The following is an 11,850-nucleotide window of genomic DNA, read 5'->3' as shown; positions in this document are numbered from 1 at the left end:
TTGCTTATAAGTGGAGGTGTTTTATTCATGTCATTATTGAACATGCTCTCTTGAAATAGAGCAATAGTCTTCTCTTGCTACATGCTGTTGCTGTAGCTCGACAGGTTGGCAGATTAATTCAGCAGTTTTGATCTGCAAGTAGGACACACAATAATCCATACATATGGTTCCATATTGTAGGACACATTTGGTAATAAAGTAATGTCTGACTTTGACAGTATATGCAGAGGCCTTAACTTTACTCTCTTGTGTAGGTTGATATTAGATGTAGAAGCTATAGTGTATGTTGATATTATATGCAGAAGCTATAGTTTTATACTCTCTTGTGTAGCTTGACAGCAGCTTCAGTAGCTGTGGCTATACTCTCTTGTGTATGTTGATATTAGATGTAGAAGCTACAGCTCTATACTATCTTGTAGCTTATGTTTAAATTAGATGTAGAAGCTATAGTTTCATAATCTCTAGTGTATGTTGATATTAGATGTAGAAGTTAAAGTTTCTTACTCTCTTGTGTATGTTGATATTAGATGTATAAGCTACAGCGTTATACTCTCCTGTGCAGCTTGACAGCAGCTGCACTAGCTGTAGCTTTACTCTCTTGTGTAGCTTGATATTATATGCAGTAGCTGTAGCTTTACTATCTTGTGTTGCTTGACAGCAGCTGCACTAGCTGTAGCTTTACTCTCTTGGTTGTCGACCACTCTTGGTGTTGCCAAATGTTACAGGCGTGCAGCCAGATGCAGAACAAGGTCAACCACAAATAGGACAAGACCTCAATGAGGCTCTATGAGGCCCTCTGCCACTGTCTACGCATGTGTGCTAGCACAGTGTTTCTCAACAGGGGTGCCGCGGCAAAGGCGATTCTAGGGTCAGGTGGGGCCCCAAGCGAAAATGCAAAATAATGAACATTTGAACCAAAATCGCCACTACTGTGGTTAAGTGTGGGCTGTTATCCACTATCTAGGGGCTTGGGGGCCCCAAGCGGCTGCCTGCCTTTCCTGGTGGCAAGATGCTCCTCTGGCCGCGGGCCCCCCTCAGGGGTGCCGCGGAAACGTGGTTGATAAATAAATTGTGTAATATAATACATATTTGTCTAAATTGATAAGTTAATGCTAGTCAGTGGAATCTTTCATGTGCCATTTACACACAATAAAGTAAATATAGGTTGCCCCAGTCAGCTGTAACTTCGAACGCACTGTAGGTCGTGTGACGTCTCCAAATGTGTTACTTTTCTAAGCTTGTGTGGTAGGCCTATCGGATGCGATGCCATGTTACGGCTTGTTGGTTTTGGGGTGCCTTGAAATTTTTCATGAATTGAAAGGGTGCCTAAAAAGGTTGAGAAACACTGACTTAGCACATAGGCTACAGATTGACACACTTTAATGCTTACACCATTTATTAGTTATTTCTGTGCATGTCTGTTGTGCTGCAAATACAGTACAATTGCTGCATGGGGACGATTCATTAGCTAAGTTCTAGCTAACTAACTATTTTCATGTGTTCTGGGGCATCTCTCCAACATAAGGCATGTCAATAAAAGAAAAAAGGGGCCCAGAAGTAGGGCAATGTGTTAGTAGATAGTGTGTGTGTGTGTGTGTGTGCGTGCGTGCGTGCGTGCGTGCGTGCGTGCGTGTGTGTGTATGTGTGTGTGTGTGTGTGTGTGTGTGTGGGCGCGTGTGTGCGTGTGTGTGTGTGTGTGTGTGTTACGGTGACCAGACGTCCCGGTTTGACCGGGACAGTCCCGGTTTGGAGGTGTGTGTCCCATGTCCTGAACAAACCCTCTCGGGACACAAATATGTCCCGGTTTTGGCCACCCACAACATTGCGCCATGTCTATCAGGGTAAATATATGGAAAAGATTACATGTTTACCTGCCACAATTAATGGCAGCCAGCGCTTGTATAGAAAGTCTGAAGGAGTCAGTTGCGATTTGTCATTCCTCCCTCTAAAATTGATTAGAATGCGGGAAATGGCATCTAAAAAACACAAATTTTCCTGGGGGAGGACCCCCAGACCCGCCCGCCAAATATTGTCCTTCAGTCACGCACAAAGTGTCCCGGTCACTCTAAAATTGATTAGAACGCAGGAAATGGCATCTAAAAAACAATTTTTTTCCTGGGGGAGAACCCCCAGACCCGCCCGCCAAATATTGTACTTCAGTCAAAGTGTCCCGGTTTCAGACTACAAAAATCTGGTCACCCTAGTGTGTGTGCAACAGCTTGTCACGTTGGCAAGTGTTGTGCACTCTTGTTTTCTTTTATAGTATCTATTCTTGAATAGATGAGGTCATTAGGTTTATTGACAGCCATCTTTGTTTTCAAAGATGTCTAAGTGAGTGAGTGTACCTAGACACCTTGCCTTGTTGCATGGTTAGTATGCATACTTCAATGAAAGCAGATTGCAGGCATCCCCCAGAGTTTATTTATTAATTTTGAAGGTGCTGGTCCAAATAAAGCGCTTCAAATCAGACAGTAAGGGGGGCACCTTGCATTATACTGTGTTTTTTTTATTTTCTATATACTTTGAGCAAAGATGCGTTTCGGCGTGCGCCTAGGCAGATTTAAAAAAAAAAATAGTATGATGCAAGGTTAGGTGGGCCCCTGTCTGTCTGATTTGAATAGTGTGCATACTTACCACCATTGGAAGGTGTTACATTGCTGGTATGCACGGAGTAGCTGCTTGCAAAGTTCATTAGGTCACTAGTTTGTTAGTATCACACAGGCAAACGTGCTGTGCTATTCTTGTCTTCTTTTACAGTATCTGTTCTGGTATTATGATCATCTCAAGGCGAGGCGTCTCGGTAGACATCAAGGCGAGGTGTTGAGGCAGACGTCTAGGTAGAAGTGGCCACTGGCCAGATGTCTAGGTAGAAGTGGCCACTGGCCAGACGTCTAGGTAGTGGCCACTGGCCAGATGTCAAGGTGGGTGGAAGAGCAGGGCTGGGCTGGGGGAGAATTAGGGCCCGGGCACTTTTGGGTTAAAGGGGCCCCTCATGGGGGAGAATTAGGGCCCGGGCACTTTTGGGTTAAAGGGGCCCCTCATGGGGGAGAAATAGGGCCCGGGCACTTTTGGGTTAAAGGGGCCCCTCATGGGGGAGAATTAGGGCCCGGGCACTTTTGGGTTAAAGGGGCCCCTCATGGGGGAGAATTAGGGCCCGGGCACTTTTGGGTTAAAGGGGCCCCTCATGGGGGAGAATTAGGGCCCGGGCACTTTTGGGTTAAAGGGGCCCCTCATGGGGGAGAAATAGGGCCCGGGCACTTTTGGGTTAAAGGGGCCCCTCATGGGGGAGAAATAGGGCCCGGGCACTTTTGGGTTAAAGGGGCCCCTCATGGGGGAGAATTAGGGCCCGGGCACTTTTGGGTTAAAGGGGCCCCTCATGGGGGAGAATTAGGGCCCGGGCACTTTTGGGTTAAAGGGGCCCCTCATGGGGGAGAAATAGGGCCCGGGCACTTTTGGGTTAAAGGGGCCCCTCATGGGGGAGAAATAGGGCCCGGGCACTTTTGGGTTAAAGGGGCCCCTCATGGGGGAGAAATAGGGCCCGGGCACTTTTGGGTTAAAGGGGCCCCTCATGGGGAAGAAATAGGGCCTGGGCACTTTTGGCTTAAAGGGGCCCCTCATGGGGGAGAAATAGGGCCTGGGCACTTTTGGGTTAAAGGGCCCCCTCAGCCCCGCAGTCGTGGCTCAGTGGTTAGAGCATTGGGTTGGCAACCCAAGGGTTCCCGGTTCAATGCCCGACCGAACCACGGCTGAAGTGCCCTTGAGCAAGGCACCTAACCCCCACACTGCTGCCCGGGCTAGCTCAGCAGGCAGCTCACTGCTACGGACTAGTGTGTGTATTTCAATGTGATTCACTAGTCCAAATGGGATAAAGTGCAGAGAAAGAATTTCCCCTAGGGGACCAAAATTGGCTCCAATCCAAAAAGTGGCTGGCTCCAATTGGCTTCATAATAATTACCGGCGAAGAACTGGCTTACCGGTGGGCCCGAGGGTGCGGGGCCCACTGAGAATTGCCCGCTATGCCGGACGGTCAGTCCAGCCCTGTGGAGGAGTGCGTAGAGTTTACTGAGAGTTTGCAGGCTTTGGTTTCACACCTTTGGAGAGGTGTTGCTCTAGGCCTACTCTTGTTTTCTCTTATAGTATCTGTTGTCGTATTACAATCATCTCAAGGCGAGACCTCGAGGCAGATGAGGAGAGATGAGTAGATAGTTTACTGACGACAGCCTTTGGTTTCACACCTTTGCTTTGGGTTTAACACACAGAGGAAATGACAACTGTTGCTGTGTGTGTGTTGTGGCAACCTGGCGGCATCAGATGACAGATATTGGCAGCGTCAGCGAAAGTGGACAGATTAGATTGTGCCACTGAGCCGCCATCTTGTGATTGGCCACTGGCCTGAACATGGGAACCCAATCATTCTACAGCCACAGCTGACTGAGGTGGGATGTCTAATATTATTTAAATAAAGAGCAGGGCAGCACTCCAAGGTTTGTGGTTTATTGCCCGTCAGACATTTCGGTTTTAACCTTCTTCAGTGTCGGGCCCGAGGTTAACCCCGAAACGTCTGACGGGCAATAAACCACAAAACTTGGAGTGCTGTCCTGCTCTTTATTTAATTCATATATTCTCGAGGAATGAGCATCCAGTTGTTCACTTTGTTTGAGTTGAGCGCGTTACACCCCTTAGTTTAAATGTCTTATATTATCAAAGCAAACACACACACACACACACACACACACACACACACACACACACACACACACACACACACACACACACACACACACACACACACACACACACACACACACACACACACAAACACACACACACACGTTAATGTAGAATAAGCAAACAGTCTGCAGAGAAACATGGCCCTCATAGGCAGTCACACTGGAGACACACACACACACACATGCATAAACACGCAAACACACACACGTACACACTCACACTCATATGCGCACAAACACACACATGCACAAACACGCTAACAAACACACACACACGCACACGTCCATGTGAATAAGTGAGCATTGTGGTGAGATGTGTGTCCCTCATACATTAAAAGGCAGATTATGAGAAATCACATGATCAATATATATTATAATCAAAGTATATTATAATTAACATGGTGAGGTGCTCTCTCACTTACTTACTAATACTGTCCACCACACTGAGCATGTACTGTGCACACTCTATCTCAAGCACCTCCCCATGTTAATCGTAATAAACATGCTCTGTGCACACTCTATCTCAAGCAAACCACATGGTGTGATTTTTTTTTTAGGTTTCATACGAGCACATTAAGTTTCATATGAACACATTAAGTGCCGTTGACCTCTACGCTGAAGATGTTCTATCGTCAACGAACATTCTAATAGGAACACAGGGCCGGATTAAGATAGCCTGGGGGCCCTAGGCTACATCTTGCTCTGGGGCCCCCCGGAAGGCAAATATTGCGACAAATTTACATAGACAGTGTCATAATTACGAGCTAGGAAGTAAGGATAACTTGTCTACCAACTGTATTGAACACAACAGATACATTTTCAACATTGCATCTTGGCATTGTTTCTGCAACCTTTTCCACTTTTGGCCAATCATATAGGCCCCCTGGCAGGTGGGGCCCCTAGGCTTCAGCCATATCTAGCCTGTGCATTAATTCGGCCCTGTAGGTACATAATATTCGCTTATGAACATTATAATAGATACAGGACATTCTAATAGATACAGGACATTCTAATAGATACAGAACATTCTAATAGCTATGGAACATTCTAATTGTTCTAGGTACAGAACATTTGCTAATGAACACACAGAACATTCGAATAGCTTCAGAACATGCACTTTTGAACATTCAGATCATTTGCTTATTTGCTTATGGCTTTTTCCGGGTGGCAGTGTACTCCAGAAGAGTTCAGATCATGTTCTAAGGGGCTGTGGTCACATCACAATATATTGTATGTCATGATGCAGGTGGGGGGCCCTAGCCTGCAGCCATATTTAGCCTGTATGTTAATCCGTTAATACGTAGGCCTACATTAACAGTTAAATCACACATTATGACTTTGACATTTGGCATTTGGTCATTTGACATTTGACTTTTCAAGCAGGTGTTGGAAATCCCTGTAACCCATCTGAAGATGCCTTCAAAGCAAATCCTCTACATGAGCTAGTGGTCCAGCTCTGTTTGCGTTGTGTTGCAGTGCTCATTTACTTTACGCCCGTGTCATAACATATGACATAACAGTGTCATAACAGTCTTGTAATGCAGTTATGCACGGGTCATAAACATTGTGTCAACGTCATCAACATTTTATGACTGCTGCCATTAACTGACATTCAGTTATGGTAAACACAACCGTAACAATGTCAACTTCTCAAGACCATAAAACGTAGATGACTCCACTATGACTGTGTCATGACACTATTATGACACTATTATGACACTCATGTCACGTGTATGGCGCCGGCGTCAAGATAAGTGTTACCCAACCCATAGTTACTGTTTTCAAGTTGTTACTTGTTACAGAGTAGCCTTCCGAATAAACGTAATAGGTGCAACGCAATACATTGTGAAACAGAGGATGACACAGATGGTTTAATGCATTTTTAACCAGAGGCAGACCAAAAGGGTCTAATGTAATATATGCAGTGCAATACATTTTTAAGACACAAAGGGTCTAATCTATAGGTGCAGTGCAAAACATTTTAACCAAAGGCAGACACACAGGGTCTAATGTAATGTGTGCAGTGCAAAACATTTTAACCAAAGGCAGACACACAGGGTCTAATGTAATGTGTGCAGTGTAGACACACGGGGTCTAATGTAATGTGTGCAGTGCAGACACACAGGGTCTAATGTAATGTGTGCAGTGCAGACACACAGGGTCTAATGTAATGTGTGCAGTGCAGACACACAGGGTCTAATGTAATGTGTGCAGTGCAGACACACGGGGTCTAATGTAATGTGCGCAGTGCAGACACACGGGGTCTAATGTAATGTGCGCAGTGCAGACACACGGGGTCTAATGTAATGTGTGCAGTGCAAAACATTTTAACCAAAGGCAGACACACAGGGTCTAATGTAATGTGTGCAGTGCAAAACATTTTAACCAAAGGCAGACACACGGGGTCTAATGTAATGTGTGCAGTGCAAAACATTTTAACCAGAGGCACTGAGGCAGACACACCGGGTCTAATGACACACAGAGTTTACTGAGCGGCTGCAGCTTTGAGGTCTGTGGTTAGCTCAGTACTTCTGCTCAGCCACAGTGGTGTGTGTGTGTGTGTGTGTGTGTGTGTGTGTGTGTGTGTGTGTGTGTGTGTGTGTGTGTGTGTGTGTGTGTGTGTGTGTGTGTGTGTGTGTGTGTGTGTGTGTGTGTGTGTGTGTGTGTGTGTGTGTGTGTGTGTGTGTGTGTGTGTGTGTGTGTGGTGATGGGGCTCTTCTCTTCTTTCAGACAGGATGCAGACCCTCTAGAAGAAACACACACACACACAGACACACACACAAACACACACGCACACGCACGCACGCACACACACACACACACACACACACACACACACACACACACACACACACAGAGACACACACACACACACACAAACACACACACACACACACAAACACACACACACACACACACACACACACACAGACACACACACACACACACACACACACACACACACACACACACACACACACACACACACACACACACACACACACGCACACACACACACACACACCGTGCCTTACAGAAGTTTCAGTTCATAGTGAAGCCATTTCACAACCACAGTGTTAAACTTCAACTTGGAAATATTCTTGCTCTTCACTGTTGTAATGCAAATAGATACAAACACACAAACAGCTATTTTCCCTCTGCAGTGTCTGAATGACTCCTACCGTGGTCTTCCTGGCATAAAGATAGCATCAGACTGTAATGTAGGCCTAATTGGTGAACCAGTGACAAGTTTTGAAATGACTAAAACCATTAGGCTATACAACAATAAGAGTTCCCATTGTTCAAAACAGAACTGCAGTGCGCTTTTATGATCACTAGGTGGCAGCATTGGCATTAGTGATAAGCTCTCTGAAGTGTTTTTGTGATGACTGTGAGCAAGTAAGAATGTAGGTCACAAGACCTGTTGAGGCGGTGATCTTTGGCACCAGAGTGACCTCTTTTCTAACAACAAAGTTGCGATATGTAATCACTGTTTGGTTTGGGAACCTAACAGTCAAAGTTAAGTCACAAATCAACAGACTGACTCACTCTGCGTTAAAAGTGGACCGCCCACCCTACAGAGATGGAACGTAACTAAGTATTTTTTTACTTTGTTACTGTACTTAAGTAGGCCTAGTTTTTTTCTGGAATTTGTACTTACTTGAGTAAAAATAAAAATGCAGACTTTTACTTTCACTCAATTACATTTTTTTGGACAATTACTTTACTTTCTACTCCTTATATTTCTAGAAGAAGACTTCGTTACTAGTTACATTTATCCTAGGTTTTCCTGTTGTGTTTCATGGATGTCTGAGTAGCCTCATCTGCGGGCAGGGAGGCGGGACCAAGCCCCTCTTCCAAACTGACACCCAGGCAGAAAAGATACTTAAAAAAAACATTAACAGGACTCCATAGTCATGTTTAAATAGAACCAAAAACCGTTGCAGAAACGTTTTCCTATTGGATCAAGTAGGCAGACAAGGAGAAAGACAGCCATTGCGCCAGTAGGCCTACTTGTACTTTGGTACTCAAAAAGTACATGTAAAAGTTAGTACTAGGACATTTTTGGTGTACAACTTTTACTTTCACTTGAGTAATTTTTTCACTACTAATTTTTTCATCTACTTTTACTTAAGTACACAACTTCAGTACTTCTTCCACCTCTGCCACCCTACAAGTAATAGCCTAGATGAGGAGTCTGTGCTCAGACAGGCCAGGAGAATAACTGAAGACCCCACACACTCTTTGCACTTACAGTACGAACGTCTCCCTTCTGGCAGGCGATATAGAGTCCCAGTTAAAAGAGGTTTTTTCTGAATAGGTACGTATACATTGTCTTTCATCCATCTATTAATTTATTGAACTCAAGCCACCAACTGACTTGTGTCTAGCTATGCTATGTATGAATACACCCATCATGCACTTCAGTACTGCACTTTGAACAGGCCTATTTATTGAGTCTTTCTTTTGTTATGGGTGTTTTCGTTTTTGTTTGTGTTGTTCGTTGTGTGTTATGTGTTATGTGTTGTATGTTGCAGCAGCTTTGTTATTGTCCAAGACAAATTTCCTGCGCGACAAATAAAACTAATCTTGAATCTTATGAAAAGTGCAATTCCCCGTCATGATGAATAAGTGGGAAGTATTCATGAACAAGGTAACATTTGTGAATGGGACAGCAGGAATTGTGGAAATTAATTACTAATAATATTACATGGTGTATTTTTTTTTAAAATAGATTATAAACCTTTTTCCCCTTCAGCACACCTGTAGGTCTACTGCAGTGATTCTCAAAGTGTGGTCCGGGGACCACTGGTGGTCCGCGACAGAGCTCAGGTGGTCCGTGATGTGATTTCTACTTTTCCAAGACAAGCTAGCAGTAGACTATATGTTTAACATTATTACACAGCTAAACATAGCTTCACCACAAAAAGACAGACTTGTAATGTGAATTAAAAGTAACTGATCTGCATCGAAATTAGCAGTAGGCTATCAAATTCGCACCCGTCAACGGTGAATTCGGTTGACAAGTGGTCCCTGAATATTTTTGGGGGGACAAAGTGGTCCTCGGTCTGAAGAACTTTGAGAATCATACACCATACACCACGAGGAAACATAGAAATCATTAACTTCAGCACTGGATTACTTATTGACCTTTGACCCTATAAACTGTTAACTCCAAAGCCGCTAGCAGGGTCAATTTCAGCCAAAGTCCTCCAGGCCACTTGCCAACTGAGGCTGAGAGTGTGCCAGGAAACAGTTTCTCAGTGATAAAAACACAAACTGGACTAAACTGCATCTGGCCCGGGCAACACACCACAGCTGTCCTTCACTAGCCTGCAGACCTGCAAACTCGTCAAAGAAAAAAAGGTGACAGCAGACAAGGAATTGGCCAGGAAAAAGGTGACTGTCACCAAAAGGTGACGAGTTTGCAGGTATGAGCCTGATTATCATCGCCATTCAAATCTCTTCGAGCGTTGGTCTGACCAAGAGCATAACAAGTAACATTTCCCAAACGGCATGGTTGACCCGCCTCCCTTGGTTTGCTTATGGTTGTTTGCTTACCGACAAAGTGGGAGGAGTTCCCGTATTTTCGGGAACTCAGAAAGTACTTGCATTGCTCTTGGCCTGACTAGTTGCAACGCTGAAAGTGTTGCGTCACCAGGAGGGCACAACCTGGCTTGTCCTGTTCCAACTCCACTGGCTTCCTGTTCCAACTCCACTGGCTTCCTTCACCAACTCCGCTGGCTTCCTGTTCAGTCACGCATCCACTTTCTAAATCCTTCTACAAGTACTCGTCTTTAAGGCGCAACACAGCTAACCATTTCCCTTATTTTAGCAATCTCCTCTTATCTCCCCTTACCAGCCCACACACAGCCTGCGCTCCACACACACACACACACACTGCTCCTCAACCCCCTCCCCCCATCACACCTCCTCATCTCACCCCCACCGCACATCTCACTCCACCACACATCCTCATCTCACCTCCTCCTCACCCCACCACACCTCCTCATCTCACCCCCACCGCACATCTCACTCCACCACACATCCTCATCTCACCTCCTCCTCACCCCACCACACCTCCTCATCTCACCCCTCCACATCAATGGGTGTCATTTAGTGCGGCTGGCCCCAAACTCTGGAACTCCCTCCCGCTCCCCCTCCACCAATGCACCTCCTCACCCTTGCACCACCCTATCCCTCTCCAACTCAGGCTGAATACACACCTTGCACCACCCTATCCCTCTCCACCTCCATGCTGAATACACACCTCTTCACCCATGCTGAATACACACCTCTTCACCCATGCTGAAAACACACCTTTTCATCTTTACATTCCCACCGCTATAAAAGACGGAGGCCCTTTTACTCGTTCGATTATTCAGTCTTTATTTTATGGTTTCATTTTGCTCCATATAGTTTTATCTTGCTTTGTTTTCTGTCTGTTCTGTATGATTTGCCTTTGTCCCTTTTAACTAGTAACTCTACTTATTTTACTTAAACACTTAGGGTTTTCTTTTGCCTTATGACATGTAAAAGTTTTTATCTTTTACCTGACATGTTTCGACGGTGTTACTTCCGTCTTCATCAGAGGGTCACTGTGATGTTGATGAGTGACGTGCTTTAAAAACAGTTGATGTTGTTGTGGAGGTGTGACCTCCCTGCCAATAATGACAGGTTGGTCACACCTGCTGCTGTTAGAGTTGTCCTCTTAGGACTTTTACATGTCTTAAGGCAAAAGAAAACCGTTAGTGTTTAAGTTAAAAAGCTAGACATAATGAACTTAATACATATGTTAAACTCTACTTGTTGCTCTGCTTTTGTTTACTGCCCTGTTACTGTAAAGTGTGTCTTGAGTATCTTGAAAGGCACTCCAAACAAAATGTATTATTATTATTATTTGCAGCAATAAAATGAAATAAAACACACAATCCAGACAGGTACATCTATGAAAAGGCATTTATTATTATTTTATTAACCGTACAAGTAAGGCACTGAGGATGGACCTACACGTTGGTTAGTTGGTTAGTTGTTCCCACGAAAACACCATACGAACACTGGAACTCCCTTCTGCTCCCCCTCCACCAATGCACCTCCTCACCCTCGCACCTCCCTATCC

The sequence above is a fragment of the Engraulis encrasicolus genome, chromosome 6 (assembly GCF_034702125.1).
Source record: "Engraulis encrasicolus isolate BLACKSEA-1 chromosome 6, IST_EnEncr_1.0, whole genome shotgun sequence".
NCBI classification, from domain to species: Eukaryota; Metazoa; Chordata; class Actinopteri; order Clupeiformes; family Engraulidae; genus Engraulis; species Engraulis encrasicolus.
Note: the sequence above shows the minus strand (reverse complement) of the source record.